The 17,386-nt window shown below is 53.8% G+C and overlaps 1 protein-coding gene across 2 annotated transcripts in view; it reads left to right on the top strand.

The window, feature by feature from the left end:
- Nucleotides 1–2,722: 2,722 nt before the first annotated feature.
- Nucleotides 2,723–17,386, top strand: part of SLC29A1 (solute carrier family 29 member 1 (Augustine blood group)) — a 62,652-nt gene continuing 47,988 nt past the window's right edge. Inside the window, exon 1 of one of the 2 annotated variants that reach the window (XM_074949077.1) lies at nucleotides 2,723–2,944. The gene's annotated coding sequence lies outside the window, so the exon portion shown is untranslated. Of the gene's footprint in view, nucleotides 2,945–4,260; nucleotides 4,324–17,386 lie in introns of those variants that run through there. The other variant, XM_074949076.1, reaches the window with a different exon arrangement.

The raw sequence follows: 17,386 nt of genomic DNA on the forward strand, positions 1-17,386 counted from the left end.
GTTTCTTCCTCCCCTTTCTAGCAGGGCCAGTGTTAGGAGGAGGCTCACTTGGGCTGCGGTTCTCCTGAGTCCCATGCCAGGGGGCCTTCCTCAGATCCTCCAGGTGTGCTCTAGGAACCAGTGCTTGCTAGGGGGAGCTGTGCTGGGTTCAAAGGAGAAGGGGGCTAGTCTGCGCTGCTCTGGGTTGGCGAGGGGCTCCTTGGAATGCCAAAATTACAGGGGGAGCTGGGAGTCTCTCTGGGAAGCCTTGCTCCGGAGCGTTCCTTGTCCGTGGTAGCTCATAGCCCAGCCCCGAGCTGCCCAGCTGACTCCAACTAGAGCAGGGTCTACAGGAAACCTCACTTCCCTCCCTGGGGACACAGCCTGGAGGTGATTCCACACCACTGAGTGCTAAGCTGGTGAGCTTTCCTCTGCCTGCCCCTGCCACCCCCTCCCCAAGGAGACCTGCCTGGAGAAGGAGCTGTGGGTCAGGCCAGCCCGGACATCCCTCCCAGGGGAGCTCAGTCCAGAAGTAGCGCCTGTTTTTCACCCACTGCTCAGGTGGGATTTACACAGGGCCATGCCCCAGTTCACATGGTTGGTGTAGGGGGCAGGTTCATTACTCTGTCCACTGAGACCCCAGATGCTTTGCAGCAACTGCACTGGGCTGCACTTGCCTCTGGTTGATCCTAACCAACCACAAGGGCTGGGCACAAGGGGAGCCAGTGGGCTCCCTGGGCTGCCATTCAGAGTGGGAGGGTATCAAGCACTGGATGGAGTTGGGGACTGTGCTCAACCCCAGGGGAAAGGTGAGCCATATCACACCAGCGGGGCTGTCTCCCCAACCACCCCCACACACATGTGCCTCTCTTCCCTGCTGGATTTGAGATGCTAGGATTGGGTTTAAAAGGCAGGGATGCTCTAGGATCACAGGGAAGGCCGTGGGCACCAAGCAAGTGTGTCGAGTTCAGGGTAAGGGGCTGCTCCTGCCAGCTTCACAGCTGCCATCCTTCCCTTTGCCCACGTCTCTGCAGCACCCTGGCCATTAGCTAGCCCCTTTCTTACTGCAGGGCTGGGCTCTACTGGTGCATGGTACTACAGCAAGTCCCAGCAGGATGGGGGGGCGGGGCCTGTCAGACTGGAGCATCTGGGTTTTTTCCCATTTCCAAAAGGAACTTCTAAACGAATTGCAACTTCTAATGTGTGAGCTGGCGCGGCCCCTGGGGCTGACCTCAGGGCCCCGGGGCCGAGCAAATAAGGTACGGGTGGGGTCCCCTGGCACCAGAATGCGGTTAGCGAGTTCCATTCTAATCTTTGCTCAGTCCCAGCTGATATCTGTGGAGTGAAATGGGCAGGTCTTGGTCCACTTCCCAGGGCCACAGCACAAAATCACAGGCAGAACTGACACTGATTGGCTACCTTGTTGGGAGCCACGGCCATGAGGTCAGGGGCCGGCGGGGCCATGGAGGCTGAGCTCCCCTCTCCCCCAGGGGAAGGTCTGTGGCACACTGGCTGGCATGTGAGGGGATGCTGATCCTGCTGCTGGCCAGGCTGTACCTGTCTGTGCACACAGTGGGAGTCAGTCTTCAGGGCTTTCAGCCTGGCACCTATGCAGGGATGTTCCCAATATCTTCCCCCTTTCCAGCCCAGGAAAGGTTCTTTCTCTTAGCTTCCCTGCCCCGCTCCTATTGCCTCCACCTCCTGGGTGCTGGGCCAACTCAATCACCTGCTTTCACTCTCGCCAAACATGGTGACAGGTTTCAGAGTGGTGGTGGTTTTAGTCTGTATCAGCAAAAAAACCAGGGAATACTTGTGGCACCTTAGAGACTAACACATTTATTTGGGCATAAGCTTTCATGGGCTAAAACCCACTTCATCGGATGCATGCGGTGGAAAATACAGTAGGAAGATATATATATACACAGAGAACATGAAAAAAGCTTATGCCCAAATAAATTGTTAGTCTCTAAGGTGCCACATGTACTCCTCTTTTTTTTACTCTCGCCAAAGTAAACACAGCATCCATGCTTCCTTGATGGGAGCAGGCGAGAGAGGCAGCCTCTTGCCCCACGGCAGGAGCCTCGTGCTCTCGGGACTGGGGAGGGGGCAAGCCCTGGCAGGGGCTGGAAGAAGCTGGCTGTGATGATGGGCTCAGGGACCTGGCCACCCCCTACTCAAAGAGCAGCTGGTCAGCAATGGCCCAGCGTCATTCCATGGCTGCTCAGGGCTTGTGTGAGGGGGGCTGGTGGGTCTCAGTCCAGTCATTGGTGGGACAAGCGTCCTCATTGCCAAATCGCCAGCGTAACAGACAGGGTCAGGCCTTGTACTGGGATGAGAGCCAGCAGGAAAAGCCAGGGTGCTGAAGAGAGAGGTGTGGGTGACAGTAGGGGTGCTGTCCAGTCACAGCCAGTACTGACTCCAATGCCCCAGCCTGTGAAGGGGTGCAGTGCTGCAGGCAGCAGTGTAGGTGTCTCAGTAGGGGGCGCTCTCCCCTCCAGCTCTGCACTGAAGCCCATGCGCCTGCCTGGTACTGTGTTGCTTGAGGGGTCCTCTTTGGGAAGAACCCTAAACTCAAGGCCCTGCCCGTTTGCAGCCCATGAAACTCCACAGCCCCCTTCTTTATCGGTTCTGGCATTTAGCCCTGGACTCCCAGGCAGGTCACATTCTACTGACAAACCTCCCCTGCAGTTTCTGTGGGCTGAAGCTGCTTCCTTTCGCAAACTGCTGCTGCAGGCAGCGTCCACCGGCTGCGCCGGGGGGGGGGCTGTGCTGAGCCAGTCCCAGCCGGCGGCATGGCTCTTAAATCTGCACCTGCTGTGCAGTCTGTGGAAGGGTTTGGCTCAGCTTTGGGGTTAAGAAGCGCTTCGTTCCTGTGGGTGCTAGACATGCACTGGGACTTCTCGGCCAAGAGCGGCAGAGAGGAGGAGGTGGCAGTGTAAACCCCAGAGACAGCTGGATCCTTGAGGTAACGGGCTGGAGAGCGTGTGGGACCCAGATGCACAAGGCCGTGGGGTGAGGAATGAGGGTGATGGGGAGCCCTGACCCTGCAGGGCTGGAGCACTGGAATGTGGGGGGATGAGGGGTCCTGGGAGCCCAGCTCTGGGAACGCAGATTGTGCTTTCATAACGGTAACTTGGCTGTTCTGGTGTGGGGTGATCCTGGAGACAGAGGCACTAGCTCAGGGACCCTGCTGTAAGCTCCACAGGGCTGGCCTGTCCCCTCTGGGTCTGCACCTTCCCCCACTGAGCCAGGACCTGGAGCTGAGCAAAGCTCTGAACCCTCCTGCCCCAATGTCTGTAGAAAGGCTAATATGCTGGGCTGGCCTACACCACATGAGGAAGTGAAAGGGCCCCTGGGGAGGAGGCAGAAGCAGAACCGGTTACATGGAGCTGCTGTTCTGGTCCCTGTCCCAGGGTGTCCCCTGTCTCTCAGGGCAAACTACTGCCCCACAGGGATGCCCACTACTGCCCCCTGCTCTGGGGTAGGGAGCCTCCATCTGTCACTCACAGGGCTGGCTTGCTGTGCCCCAGGAAGCTCTCAGAAGCAGCACCTCAATCGGTTCCTGCCAGGAGGGAGATCCTGCAGAGGGAGGTTCACAGCATTGCCTGGAGAAGGATCTGAGTCCAGCCCTAGACACCCTGGCCTTGGGAACCAAGGAAATGGTGGCAAATGTGGAAGGGATCTGAGCGGCTGGGGTGTCCCCTCATGGTCAGGGAGCGTTGGTGTGTGGGATGCCTTAGTCCTCTTCTCCGGGATGAGGGGCTGCAGAGGGAGAGAACTAGGGGCAGACACTCTTGCTGAGGACTCAAGGCTGGGTTCAGTCAGGTAGCTATCAAGACTGGGGGAAGGGCCAGACAAAGGGGGAAACAGTTCTCAGGCCCCTCACCCCTCTAACACACCGAGGGCCAGAACCACTGTTCTGCTGCGGGTCAGGAGCAAGGAGCACTGGCGGAGCTGTGTGTGGGGAGCCCAGGGCTGGGATAGCAGGGGGGCTGCAGGTCAGGCGCGAGGAGCACTAGCAGAGCTGTGTGTGGGGAGCCCAGGGCTGGGATAGCAGGGGGGCTGCAGGTCAGGCGCGAGGAGCACTAGCAGAGCTGTGTGTGGGGAGCCCAGGGCTGGGATAGCGGGGGGGCTGCAGGTCAGAGGTGAGGGGCAGTGGCCTGTTTGGAGAGTGCCCCAGCACCCCCTCGCACTCAGCCTTTGGGAGAAGGCGAGCACTAGGACCCGGGGAGCGCTCCGCAGCCCGGGAAGCCGCGAGCCAGGGACCGCTAAGCCTCCCCCGAGAGTTGTCAGCGAGAGGCGGCGGGAGAAGGAACCAGCTACCGCTGCGGCCCCGGGAGACATGTAAGCACCCGCCGCCACTGTGCCCCGGGGCTGGCGCGGCCCAGCTCTCGCGCTGGGCGGAGTCCCAGGCGCCGGGGGAGGGGAAGGGGGAGCTACAGGTTGCAGACCGGTTTCAGAGTAGCAGCCGTGTTAGTCTGTATTCGCAAAAAGAAAAGGAGGACTTGTGGCACCTTAGAGACTAACCAATTTATTTGAGCATAAGCTTTCGTGAGCTACAGCTCACTTCATCGGATGCATCCTGTGGAAAGTTTCCACAGGATGCATCCGATGAAGTGAGCTGTAGCTCAGGAAAGCTCATGCTCAAATAAATTGGTTAGTCTCCAAGGTGCCACAAGTCCTCCTTTTCAGGTTGCAGGTTCAAGAGCGGAGTTCCCCGCTCGCCCGCCAGGGCTTGCCGCAGCTTCCCGCCTCCCTGCTGCGGGGACAGGTCGCCGGCTCTGCCCACGTGTCGGAAGTTGCCCTGTGTAGCCCTGCGCGCGCCGACTGTGCTCCCAGCCCCTCGCGCGGCATTCCGAGTCCCTCCCTGGGCTGGGGCTGCTCCGGGCCAGCCGGGCTTGGCGGCTCCGCTAGGTTCCCTGCCCGGCCTCCTGCCCTGTCAGTCACCACCTCTCCCTCTGCTCTGCCCACCCCTGCCCCCCAGATTCCTGTGTAGCCCCAAGCGGTTCATTCCCAATCACCACCCTGCCCCCCCACGCGTGGCTTATCTACACACTGGCTGTATCCTATTATAACTGTTGGTTTAGAAACATATCGTCCGAGCTGTGCAGCCCCCTCGCCAGGACACGGTTCCACCCTGTCAAGGGCCTGATGACAGACAGAGGAACAATACTGCAATAAGCACCTTTATGGGGCTATAACTGCATCCATACTAAGGCATTGCACTGATTTAGCTATGCCCCTATAGCAGTACAAAATCTGTTTGTGGACCAGCCTTCAGACTGCACCATCCCTGCTGCCCTGCCACCTTATGCGGCTCTGCCCTCGCCTGCATCTCGAGTCTCATTCTTTATGTCCTTGCCCCTTCTCCTCTCTCTCCCACCTTTGTGCATGATCCCAGCTATGCATGGACTGACCTCCCCGTGCCAGCCCCCCTTCAGACCCTACCTAATGGCTCACTTTTCCTTTGACGTCCCACACGTGCTCAGATTCAGCTTATACATCAACATCTTTGTAACTGCTCGGGAGGGGTGCCCCTCCACCACTGGACTTTCTCTGTTGCTCTGAACTCCTGGGCAGGGTCGGGCTTAGGCAGCAAATCCTGAGCCTGTAGCTAGGCTCAGTTCTGAATGGCTGAGTCTGGCCCTCTGCAGGGTGCCCGTGTGTGTGTCAGGGGCAGGAGGAAGGTGCAGGTACTGCCTGTGCGCACCATGCTCTGGGCTCTCAAGGTCACAGCTTTAGTCTGCAATCCCGTTAAAGGGACGCACAGCTTGCTGGCAGCTCATGCAGCAGCTGTCCCTTCAGTGCGGTGTCCAGTTCCATTACAGTCCTCTCTCCCTCCCATCCTACTGCCCAGAGCTGCCTCCAGGCCAGGAGGGAGCAGCATGTCCACAGTCTGTGATAGGTTGCATTCAGGGATGGGGTGGTGCCAGGAGTTAGGCATTCTTCTGGGGAAAGAGAGGCAGCAAAGCAAGGTGTGAGGCAGTCTGAGAAGCTGGAGCAGGGAGCTAACTGGGAGGGAGAGAGGGTGAGCTGGGCATTTGTCCAGCAGTGAAGAGTTTGTCTTCAGAAGTACAAGAATGTGTTTTGTCAGTGTGGTTAGAGCAGAGGCTGGGAACCAGGACTCCTGGGTTCTGTCCCAGACTTGCTGTGTGACTGTGGGTAAGTCACTACCTATGTCTGTGCCTCAGTTTCCCCCTCTGCAAAATGAGATTCCTGGGGCCCTCCAGCAGGGTGGATTGTGAGGCTGAATTCATTGTTTGTAAAGCTTGCTGAGACCCTCATCCAGAAGGTACTGTAGGAAGCAATGCATTATTATTGCCACATCCCCTTTGTAGTGTGTGCTCTGTTGTGCGGCACAGATATTCAGGAGAACTGATCCCTGCTATAACAAGTGGGCGTAACAAACAGGAGGGAGGGAGAGGGGAGGTAGTGATCAAAGCAAGCAGGTCTGTCGCCTAGCACTGCACACAGGTGGATGGCAGCAAACCTCACCCAAGTGACTGACAGGAACAAAATGCAGGGCCAGGATTTACTGTAGTGCTAATAAAAAAAAAAAAAAAGGAGTACTTGTGGCACCTTAGAGGCTAACAAATTTATTAGAGCATAAGCTTTTGTGAACTACAACTCACTTCATCGGATGCATGTTATGCTTATGCTCAAATAAATGTGTTAGTCTCTAAGGTGCCACAAGTACTCCTTTTCTTTTTATGGATACAGACTAACATGGCTGCTACTCTGAAACCTGTAGTGCTAATATTAATGCTGGGGCACCAGCCCTCTGCATTGTGAAGCAATTCGTCTTCCAGGGCAGCTGTCAGCATGGGTTGTTGGAGGGACCCTGAGCTGATTCCCAGCCGCAATGGATTGTGAGGGTGGGGCTCTCAGTGTGGAATAAACCAGGGTTCTAGGGACATTGTTCGGTATTAAACAGCAAGTAACCCCCTTCTGCTGGCTCAGTTCCAGTGCAAGCCCATCCAACCCCTGCCAGTGGGCACAGTCCTTGTCCTTCTACCCAGTCGAATACAAATCCTGCCAAGGGACTGCTCTGGAACCAGAACAGCAAGCTGTCTTCCCCAGTGAGGATGCCAACTCCTGTTCTGGGCACAGGAGTATGCCTTGAGCCCCGTCTGAAGCCACCTCTCCAAGGAACCGGATGGGCCTGATGCTCAACACTCAGCCACATGCATCCTTGTGTGATGCTTTAAACTTCTCCTGGTTTCCCAGACACGCAGCCCAGAGGGGCAGTCTGTTGCTCAGTGGGTTGCTGTGTGCTGCTCAAGTGATGCTGCCCTGGGGACAACCTATGCATTACAATCAGCTGAGAACTGAAGGAGTGAGTCAGCCATCTCAGGATGGCTGTTGGAGCCCCAGTCCTTTCTCTGGGGCTGTCTATCTCAGATGGCTCCGCAGGCTGGTTCTGTGAGTGCAGTAGAGAGAGGCAATGGGCGGAGAGTCACTTTTCAGACTAGAACTACATGTTAGGTGGCTCACCCAAGGTGACGCAGCCTGGGAATAGAACCCAGGAGTCCTGCCTGACTCCCAGTAATGTGCTCTAACCACTACAGTTTAAGACAACGCTTTCTTCCAGACCTGGCAATAGAACCCAAGTGTCCTGACTCCCAGTCCTGGGCTTTCACTACAGGCCCAGCTTTCCTGTTGGGGAGCAACCGTTAAGAAAGCTCCCTGCCACCTCCCCAGTGCAATGCAGGCCCCACGCAGCTGGACTTCAAAACTTATACCAGTTGCCTGCATCTTGAAACTGCCTCCTGCCAAGGGAGATAGAGCCCGATCTGCTACTCCTAAACCTCACCAGCTACACCCACAACTCCCGAATTCCCCACTTGCACCATTTCCAGTACTGCCCCCTTTCCCCGATACTCCGCTGCGCGAGTGAGTGGAACAGCAAAGCAAAGTGGGCAAGACCTCTGGAGCACTTCACTTGCTGTGAGTAGTTTTGTGCTGCGGAGATCTTGTCCAGTTCATTTTGCTTCTCTACTCGCCCAAGGTGTGAAGCAGAGGCCAAAAGGGGCAGCTTCCTTCCCTGATGCTGCTCGCCATCTCCCTCCATCCCCTGATATCATGGGTGATTAGCACTGTGCTCATTCACGCTCCCGTTTAACTTTCTTGTCCTCTTACCTACGTACATCAAGCCACAGGGGAATTTAAGTCTATAAACCAACTAATCCATTTCCCGTGTGCCTCATGTGCTACCCTGATCCCTGTCAGGGAACAGTGCAGGACAACTCCTGCTCTCTGCATGGCATATGGGGTTGCAAGCTTTCCCTCCCTAGCTTTCTTAAAGGGGAAATCCATTGCCTGTTGTTGTGGCTGAAGGTGAGCTGTACATGGAGCCCTGTATCGCTTGATTTCCCACATCCCGAGGGAGCCTTTAGCTGAGCCATCCGGGTGTATTGCTGGGTTAGCAGGGAGGCTGCTCCCTCCTGCTGTCTGAGTGGATCAGAGTTGGAGATGACTTAAAACAGCAGGGAAAGATCTGATGTTGGAGCAAATCCTTGGCCACCTGGGATTTCACAGTTGTCTCTGCTGTGCCCATTGTGCCCACAATCTGCTGTGCCCATTGTGGCCTCTCAGAACTTCACAGCAGCAATGGAGATAGCATTCAGATCCTCATGCTCCACCGACACAGGCCCAGCCACAGGAGCTGGGGGAGAGTTGCCATAGCAGTACAGGGCTTATGGCACCCAGCTCAGTTGTTCGGATTCCAACGAGCAGAGGGCAGTGGTTTGCTAGCTAACTCATCACTGTGTTCTAAAAGCTCTTGCCTACCTGCCAGTCTTCTTACAGTCCATCTGCCTCTCTGTGCTTTGCCTCAGTTCTCAGGCAGCCCAGACCAGGTAGTCAGTCACACCTGAATAATTGCCCATCCTCTCTGACTTTGCCATAGGGACAAGGGGTAGGGCTCCATGGCTGAAATAGGGAATTGAAACCAATACCTGGAGCTCCAAAAGCACAAGAACAAAGGGAGTAACTCTATTAGCTGGCACTAAATAGCAGGCTGTTATAATCCCTCAATCTGGCCTCTGGGGGCAGCAACACGATCACGCACACCAAACCAGCATCTTATACAGACGCCTGAAATCGTAACACCAGCTAAAGTCCCACAGCAGGGACCAGGCTGTCCTGGTGCCCCCTGTTCAATACTGGTGGGCCAGCTCAAAAGGAAACTGAATGACCCTGCAGGAGCATCCTAGGCCCTAATCCTGAGGATGATAGATCAAAACTGTTGCACACAAGGCCTGTCTCAGACACTCAGGAGACCAACAGACCTTTTCTTCCTCTAGTTTCGGTGCCAGTGTAAGTGTTCAGATATTGGGCCATAAATGCCTCCTGTTTGCTCAGCAATGGCTGGGATGAGTCAGGTTAGTGCTGCCACCCAGGATCCTCACGGAAGGGAGCTTGATTTCCCCGGTCAGTTCACTTTTAACACTTTGTCATCCATCAGGTGCTTTAGCCCAGAAGTGGCTGCTCCCGAGAGAGCCCAGTGGGGCTCAGAGAGGTCATGTGGCAGTTCATGAGAAGTATCTACCCACTCACCAGGAGGAGCTGGGCTGTGCCTGGTCCTGCTGCTGTCAGCTGGCTTGTTTGCTGCTGTGGTGAATTTGGTGGTGGTGAAATATGCAGGATTTCCTGGTCTGGAGCTGCAGACCTCTGTGGACAGAGATACACACACATACCCCCACTCCTCTGGACAATGTGCTCTGGCCCTATTCTGGAGGACCCCCTCCACTATGGGGGTCCCAGGCAGGGGATGGGCCAAGTGAAAGGGACAGCGCAGCCCAGTGGCACTAGCTGGGGCATTTCTCTCTGACTGGGCAGAGCTGTCACCATTTGCTAGGTGGTTGCTGTGAGACTGGGCCTTCCTGAATCATGAGCACATTTCATGATCTGCAAAGTTTCATGAGGTGAAATTAATAGGCATCAGGTTTAAAACAAACAAAACGAAGTATTTCTTCACACAATGCACAGCCTGCGGGACTCGTTGCTAAGGGATGTTGTGAAGGCCAAAACTATAACTGGGTTCAAAAGAATTGGATAAGCTCATAGAGGATAGGTCCATCAATGGATGGACCTATTAGCCAGGATGGTCGGGGCGCAACCCCATTCTCTGGGTGTCCTTAGCCTCTAAATGCTAGGACTGGACAACAGGGGATGGATCACTTGAAATTGCCCTGTTCTGTTCATTCCCTCTGAAGCATCTGGCACCAGCCACTGTCACAGACAGGAAGGATACTGGACTAGACGGACCATTGGTCTGACCCAGAATGGACATTCTTATGTTCTTTAAGTCAGCAAGCCAGGGACTGGCAACCAGGGAGTGAATGAGTGAAATGCTAGGGAGAGAGAATCCTGCCCCCTCCCTATGGGCCTCTTGCTGGCCCCTCCGCACAGTCCAGAAAGCCACCTGTGATAGTCTTTAGCACAGAGCTGTTCTTTATCTGAGGGATTGAGATAAGGCTGTTCCCAACCCGGGATGGCAGGAGCTGCTAGCAGGGCCTTAAGACTGTGTCTCCTCGCTGCTGCAGCCTTTGCTGTGAACTGTGTCCAGCACACAACACTCCAGGAGTTTACTCTCTCCCCCAGCAAGCCCTGTGGGATCACTCCACCAGGGCCCAGTACTCCCCGCACTGATGGGATAGGGAGCCATCTTCCTTTGTCCCGTGTACGAGGCCATGCACTTTCCTGGGGCGTGGAGGGGGAGGATTGTTCCTCTGACAGACCCTTCTGTCCAGGGCTTGGCAGGCTTTCATAACGACCTGCAGAGCCAGGCTGCAGTGTCTTCAGACCAGCTTCGTGGCCATGTCTAACTTTGTGAGTAGATCCATTAAAGTCAATGTGCTTAAAGTTAGGCATGGCCTTAAGCCACTCCCTGATTCCGGGCCTGTGGTTTGTTGTATTGATTTTAAGGGCGACAAGAGATAAAAGAGTTGATTAGCCTTTGAACTGTTTGAAGGTTAACTCTCAAATAAAAAACAAGTTCCTTAAACAAGCGCAAGAAAAAAGCTTTCAGCCTGATCTGCTTCTTCTGTCTTGGGGGCTGGGAAAAATAAAATAAAACAAAACAAAATAAGCTAAAATGTGGTGGGGAGACAAGATGTTTGGGTCTTTTTAAGTCTCTTTTTAAAAAAACCCAAAAGGAAAAAAGCGGGTGGCGTAGTTTATCTCTCACTATTTTATCCACCAATTCGGCCTCATATTCGCTGCACTAATTTTAGTCTGTTGATTTCAGGAGTCATGTCTTTTTGTTGTTTATTTAATTTATTTTTAACAGTCCTTAAATCATATTAGTCAGCTTTTTTCTGTTTAGACTAATTGAGTTTGTCTGTCTGGTTTTCTTGCATTAGTTCATAACACTTAGCATTAAAAACTACTTGACCTATTTTCTGTAGTTAATTCCCAAGCAAGCAAACAGAGTTACACATCGTTGTAACATCTTATAAACTTTTACATACTTTTTACATTTAATATATAAATAAATAAATAAATAAATAAAGTAATTTTTTAAGCCCAATAATTATAACAGTTCTAATCTCTTCCCACTCAGCTGGTGCAGGCAAGTCCCTTTGGCAGTGCTTTGCTGGACTGCAGCTTGGTTGAGTGCCAGCTAGCTCAGCCCAGTGCAGAGATCGTTGGTGGGTTGGGGATAGCAACAAAAAGATACAGTGAGGACGTTTGCCTGCCATGTGTTACTGCATTCCCAACCTGGGTAGATTGCCAGTTACTGTTTAAATAGCTTATTTGTATCCGGCTAGGAGGAGATAGGACACGTTCTTTGCTTGTCCCTGGGGACTTTGCTACTTTGATTCATGCCTTTGCCACCTCAGGATTGGATTGTTGCATCACACTGCATCTTAAATCCTGGCAGAAGCTCGCGTTGCCCACTCAGTGGTGTATCTTGCCGGGAACATGTGCCAACAGTGTTCCAGGATGCATGCTGTGGATGTCTAGATGGAGTTTAAGACCAGGAAAGCCCCAGATGGCCCAGGAACTGCCTGAGAGACTGCGTCTTCCCCATGCCATATTGCTGCAATTGAGGTAGTGGCGCTGCTCGGTATGAAACAGAGGGCAGGGTATTCTCTGTATGGGCCTCTTGGCTTTGAAACTCTCTTCCCCCCCCAGGTCCAAAATAGGCCAGGTCTGCTGACCTCAGGCTACACTGCAAGGGTCTTCTTTGGAGGGGGACTTTTGAAGGAGGGGGAAATTGCTCAGAGTGCTATATGGGGAGGGCTGGGTGCTTTCCCTCATTTCTCCTTTGCGATAAGATTTGATCAGTTACTATTGGATGTTGCAGATTAATTCCTCCCTGTTTGTGATATGGTGTCATGGCACTGTACATATTGGCCTCCATGCAGTGTTCTTGCTTGGGAGCATGCTAACATGACTGAGATGATGGTAAAAATGTCAGGAGCTGCTAAGGCTGGGGAGCGCTCCAGCCATTTGGGGAATGTTTAACAACAGCTCAGCAACTGCTTAGATCTAAAGAGAAAACATTTTCTGAAGTATCACGTGTAAAATCTGCCTTCCCAAAACATGGATTAAGCATCAGTTTCCTCTGTTTGCTTAGACAGAAGATAAATACTGGAGAAAGAACGAGGAGGACTTGTGGCACCTTAGAGACTAACAAATTTATTTGAGCATAAGCTTTCGTGGGCTAAAGTCCATTTCATCAGATGCATGCAGTGGAAAATACAGTAGGAAGTATATATATATATATATATATATATATATACACACAGAGAACATGAAAAAATGGGGGTTGCAATACCAACTCTAACAAGAGTAATCGATTAAGGTGGGCTATTATCAGCAGGAGAAAAAAAAACTTTTGTAGTGATAATCAGGATGGCCCATTTCAAACAGTTGACAAGAAGGTGTGAGAAACAGTAGGGGGAAAATTAGCACGGGGAAATAGTTTTTAGTTTGTGCAGTGACTCATCCACTCCCAGTCTTTATTCAAGCCTAATTTAATGGTGTCCAGTTTGCAAATTCCAGTTCTGCAGTTTCTTGCTGGAGTCTGTTTTTGAAGTTTTTTTGTTGAATAATTGCGACTTTTAGGTCTGTAATTGAGTGTCCAGGGAGGTTGAAGTGTTCTCCGACTGGTTTTTGAATGTTATAATTCTTGACATCTGATTTGTGTCGATTTATTCTTTTGCATAGAGACTGTCCAGTTTGGCCAATGTACATGGCAGAGGGGCACATGATGGCATATATCACATTGGTAGATGTGCAGGTGAAGGAGCCTCTGATAGTGTGGCTGATGTGATTAGGTCCTATGATGGTGTCCCTTGAATAGATATGTGGACAGAGTTGGCAATGGGCTTTGTTGCAAGGATAGGTTCCTGGGTTAGTGTTTTTGTTGTGTGGTGTGTGGTTGCTGGTGAGTATTTGCTTCAGGTTCGGGGGCTGTCTGTAAGCGAGGACTGGCCTGTCTCCCAAGATCTGTGAGAATGAGGGATCATCCTTCAGGATAGGTTGTAGAACCTTGATGATGCACTGGAGAGGTTTTAGTTGGGGGCTGAAGGTGACGGATAGTGGCATTCTGTTACTTTCTTTGTTGGGCCTGTCCTGTAGTACGTGACTTCTGGGTACTCTTCTGGCTCTGTCAATCTGTTTCTTCACTTCAGCAGGTGGGTATTGTAGTTGTAAGAACACTTGATAGAGTTCTTGTAGGTGTTTGTCTCTGTCTGAGAGGTTGGAGCAAATGGGGTTGTATTGTAGAGCTTGGCTGTAGACAATGGATCGTGTGGTATGGTCTGGATCAAAGCTGGAGGCATGTAGGTAAATATAGCGGTCAGTAGGTTTCTGGTATAAGGTGGTGTTTATGTGACCATCGTTTATTAGCGCTGTAGTGTCCAGGAAGTGGATCTCTTGTGTGGACTGGTCCAGGCTGAGGTTGATAGTGGGATGGAAATTGTTGAAATCATGGTGGAATTCCCCAAGGGCTTCTTTTCCATGGGTCCAGATGATGAAGATGTCATCAGTGTAGTGCAAGTAGAGTAGGAGCATTAGGGGACAAGAGCTGAGGAGGCGTCGTTCTAAGTCAGCCATAAAAATGTTGGCATACTGTGGGGCCATGCGGGTACCCATAGAAGTGCCACTGACTTGAAGGTATATATTGTCCCCAAATGTGAAATAGTTGTGGGTGAGGACAAAGTCCAGCCACCAGGTTTGCTGTGACATCATCGGGGATGCTGTTCCTGATGGTTTGTAGTCCATCTTTGTGTGGAATGTTGGTGTAGAGGGCTTCTACATCCATAGTGGCCAGGATGGTGTTTTCTGGAAGATCACCAATGGGTTGTAGTTTCCTCAGGAAGTCATTAGTGTCTCGAAGATAGCTAGGAGTGCTGGTAGCGTAGGGTCTGAGGAGAGAGTCTGCATAGCCAGACAATCCTGCTGTCAGGGATACTCAGGAGATCACTTAACCTTTTGGAGCTCTTGTTTCAGGCTGTGTGCAGACTCAGGCAGGCGACTGGGGCTGCATTGAAAGATTTTGTGCATAACCATGGCAGCTAGAGACTGTATCTCTTTAAAATGAAGAGTAAGAGGCTGGAGCTTGAGTCTGTGGGGAGGGATAGCTCCATAGCTGCAGCATCTACAGGTAGTGTGGGTACAGCTTTCTCTGTTGCTGGGGCAGGTAGAGCTGTGTGCATTAGCAGCGAAGGGGAGAAGGTGTGGGTACACTGCTTACTACTGCAGGCCTTTTTGAATCCACTGTGTGTGTGATGCTGGAGAGGACCAGGTATCCCTGGCAGGGAAGCATGTTAGCCAGACCAACCACCTGCAGGGCTGGTAGCTGGGATGTCAGTGTCAGTAGCTCCAAATCCCTGCCCATCCCCAAACACAGGTGGCTCAGTGACATGATTGGATGGGAAGCCCAGAACTCAGGTATGCTGTCAGTGTTACAGCCTGGCATTCCTGGTGGCAAAGCTGGGTCTGGGATGAGCTAAGGTCATGCCAGCCCTGAACCCAGACACTGATTTTGTTCTAGTGCTGCCAAGGAATGGGACATCTGATTGCAGCCGGGGAGGGTCGTCTCCCAGTCCCTTTCTCATTCTTTGGCTGTCAGGGCTGGCATTCAGCAGCTGGGACAAGCAGGTGATGAAAACACAGTGATATAGTGTGTCCTGCCAGGGGCAGTCTCGGTTCCTCTGGCACCCTGCTACCCTGGGGCCATGTGCCGGCTTGGCAGGCCCTGGAGTGCAAGGTGCAGGGAGGAGCTACACAGGAGTGTGGCGCTGGATTTTGAAGGAGCAGCGCTCAGTGGGAATGGCTCATTCCAATTTTTAAAGCGCTGTAAGTGTTCCCAGAAGCCGAGGTGATGGGCACATTCTTAGAAATCTGTAAGAAGCCCCCATTTCTGGGAAGCTCATAGGCAGGGAGACAGTACTGCCGTGCCAGCTACAGGGGCACCACCTGCACATGGGTGCTGGAGGGCGCAGACGGCACAGCTGCAGGTGCCATAAAATAGGGTTGTACATGCCGTCCTGTGGGTCAATGGGAGCGGGCATGGAGTCCTGAGCTGGGGAGAGCTGCCTTGGCGGGCAGGAACAGAGGTGCGGGGAGCTGTCCTGCAAGGGGAGCTACCATGCAGACTCAGAGTGAGGGGGCCTCTGTGACAGCTCCCTCCCCCTGCGGAGGACTTGATCCTTCCCAGCTGTCCATCTCTCCCTCATTGTATTTGATGAGCCTGGCTGGCCTCCAGCAGCCACTCTCAGCAGAGAGCTCTGCTCCTTCTCAGCGCTCTGGCTTCAGCAGCCAAGGAGCTGGCGTTCACGTGCAGGTTGCACTCGCTGAGCTGGTCTGTCAAGTCCGTGCTCTGCCAGTGCCCCGGACTGGGGGCAGTGACGTGACCACTGGAATTCACTTGGGGCCTGGCAGGCAAGGCGAAAAGGGCTTGCCTGTGGCTCAGGGGTCAGGACCTGGGTAATGGGGTAAGAGTGATGGATGGGAGGTGGGCAGCCTCCAGCAGTTCGTTCCCTCCGCACCTACCCCAGAGCAGCAGGAAGCTGGAAAACCCCATGGGCCCCATGTGAACAGGGGTCACTCCTGGAACTGCTCTACGAACACAAGCCCACGTTATACGTAAGGAGTTCGCTGGGGTCTCACTTGGTCCCTCCCAGGTGATGTATATGGGATCTCCTTCCCCCTGCACCCTGCTGTGAGCGTGTAATGCCTGAGGAGTCAGCCATGTGGGCACTGGGCACACTCTGCTCTCAGCACCACAGCAGCAGAGCTGTCCAGCCTCCCCCACTTGGTGAAGTGGAGCCATTAGGTGGTTAATTATTACAGTAGGAGGGAGTGAAGGTGTGGCCTGCACTGGAGGGGACAGGAGCTGGGAAGAAGAGAAGTCAGAAGTGGAGGAGTGGCAAAGGGAGTGAAGGGTGCTGGGGGGGACTAAAGAAGGAGGTGTTAGGGGTAGGGGGATTGCAGGGAAGAGAGGGGCTGGGGAGGGAGGTACAGGAGAGGCTGCTGGCATAGGGAAGGGGAGCTGGGGAAGGAGCTACAGGAGAGGCTGCTGGCGTGGGGAAGGGGGACTGAAGAAGGAGCTACAGGAGAGGCTGCTGGCGTGGGGGAGGGAATGGGGGTTGGGGATGGAGGTACAGGAGAGGCTGCTGGCGTGGGGGAGGGAAAGGGGGTTGGGGAGGGAGCTACAGGAGAGGCTGCTGGCGTGGGGGAGGGAAGTGGGGAATGGGGATGGAGGTACAGGAGAGGCTGCTGGCATGGGGAAGGGAAGTGGGGAAGGGAGACTGAAGAAGGAGCTACAGGAGAGGCTGCTGGCGTGGGGGAGGGAAAGGGGGTTGGGGAGGGAGGTACAGGAGAGGCTGCTGGCGTGGGGGAGGGAGGTACAGGAGAGGCTGCTGGCGTGGGGGAGGGAAAGGGGGTTGGGGAGGGAGCTACAGGAGAGGCTGCTGGCATGGGGGAGGGAAGTGGGGAATGGGGGCTGGGGAGGGAGGTACAGGAGAGGCTGCTGGCGTGGGGAAGGGAAGTGGGGAAAGGGGACTGGGGAGGGAGCTACAGGAGAGGCTGCTGGCATGGGAGAGGGAGGTGGGAAAAGATCACTTACAAAGCTGGCCTGTCCAGGAGATGGCACCATAGACAGCACTCTTGGCAGAGGGGCAGTTGCTCCCCCATGGGCCTGTGAACTCGGTGGAGTGGAAAGCCCCCTACAGGCTGTGAGGCGGGGAACCCCTGGCCATCAGCCTGTGCCCTGCTTCCTGAGAGAGCGAGTGGCCTTCCCCTCACATACATACAGGGGTGTCCTTCGGTCTAAATGAGTGTGGGAGGAGGGGTCTGGCCAGGAGCAAGGACCGTGTGACCCCAACAGTATCAGCATTTAGGGGCCCTGCCCCCCAAAGCCTTTAACTCCCCTTCCTTCCCAGCTGTG

The sequence above is a fragment of the Natator depressus genome, chromosome 3 (genome assembly GCF_965152275.1).
Source record: "Natator depressus isolate rNatDep1 chromosome 3, rNatDep2.hap1, whole genome shotgun sequence".
Taxonomy (NCBI): domain Eukaryota; kingdom Metazoa; phylum Chordata; order Testudines; family Cheloniidae; genus Natator; species Natator depressus.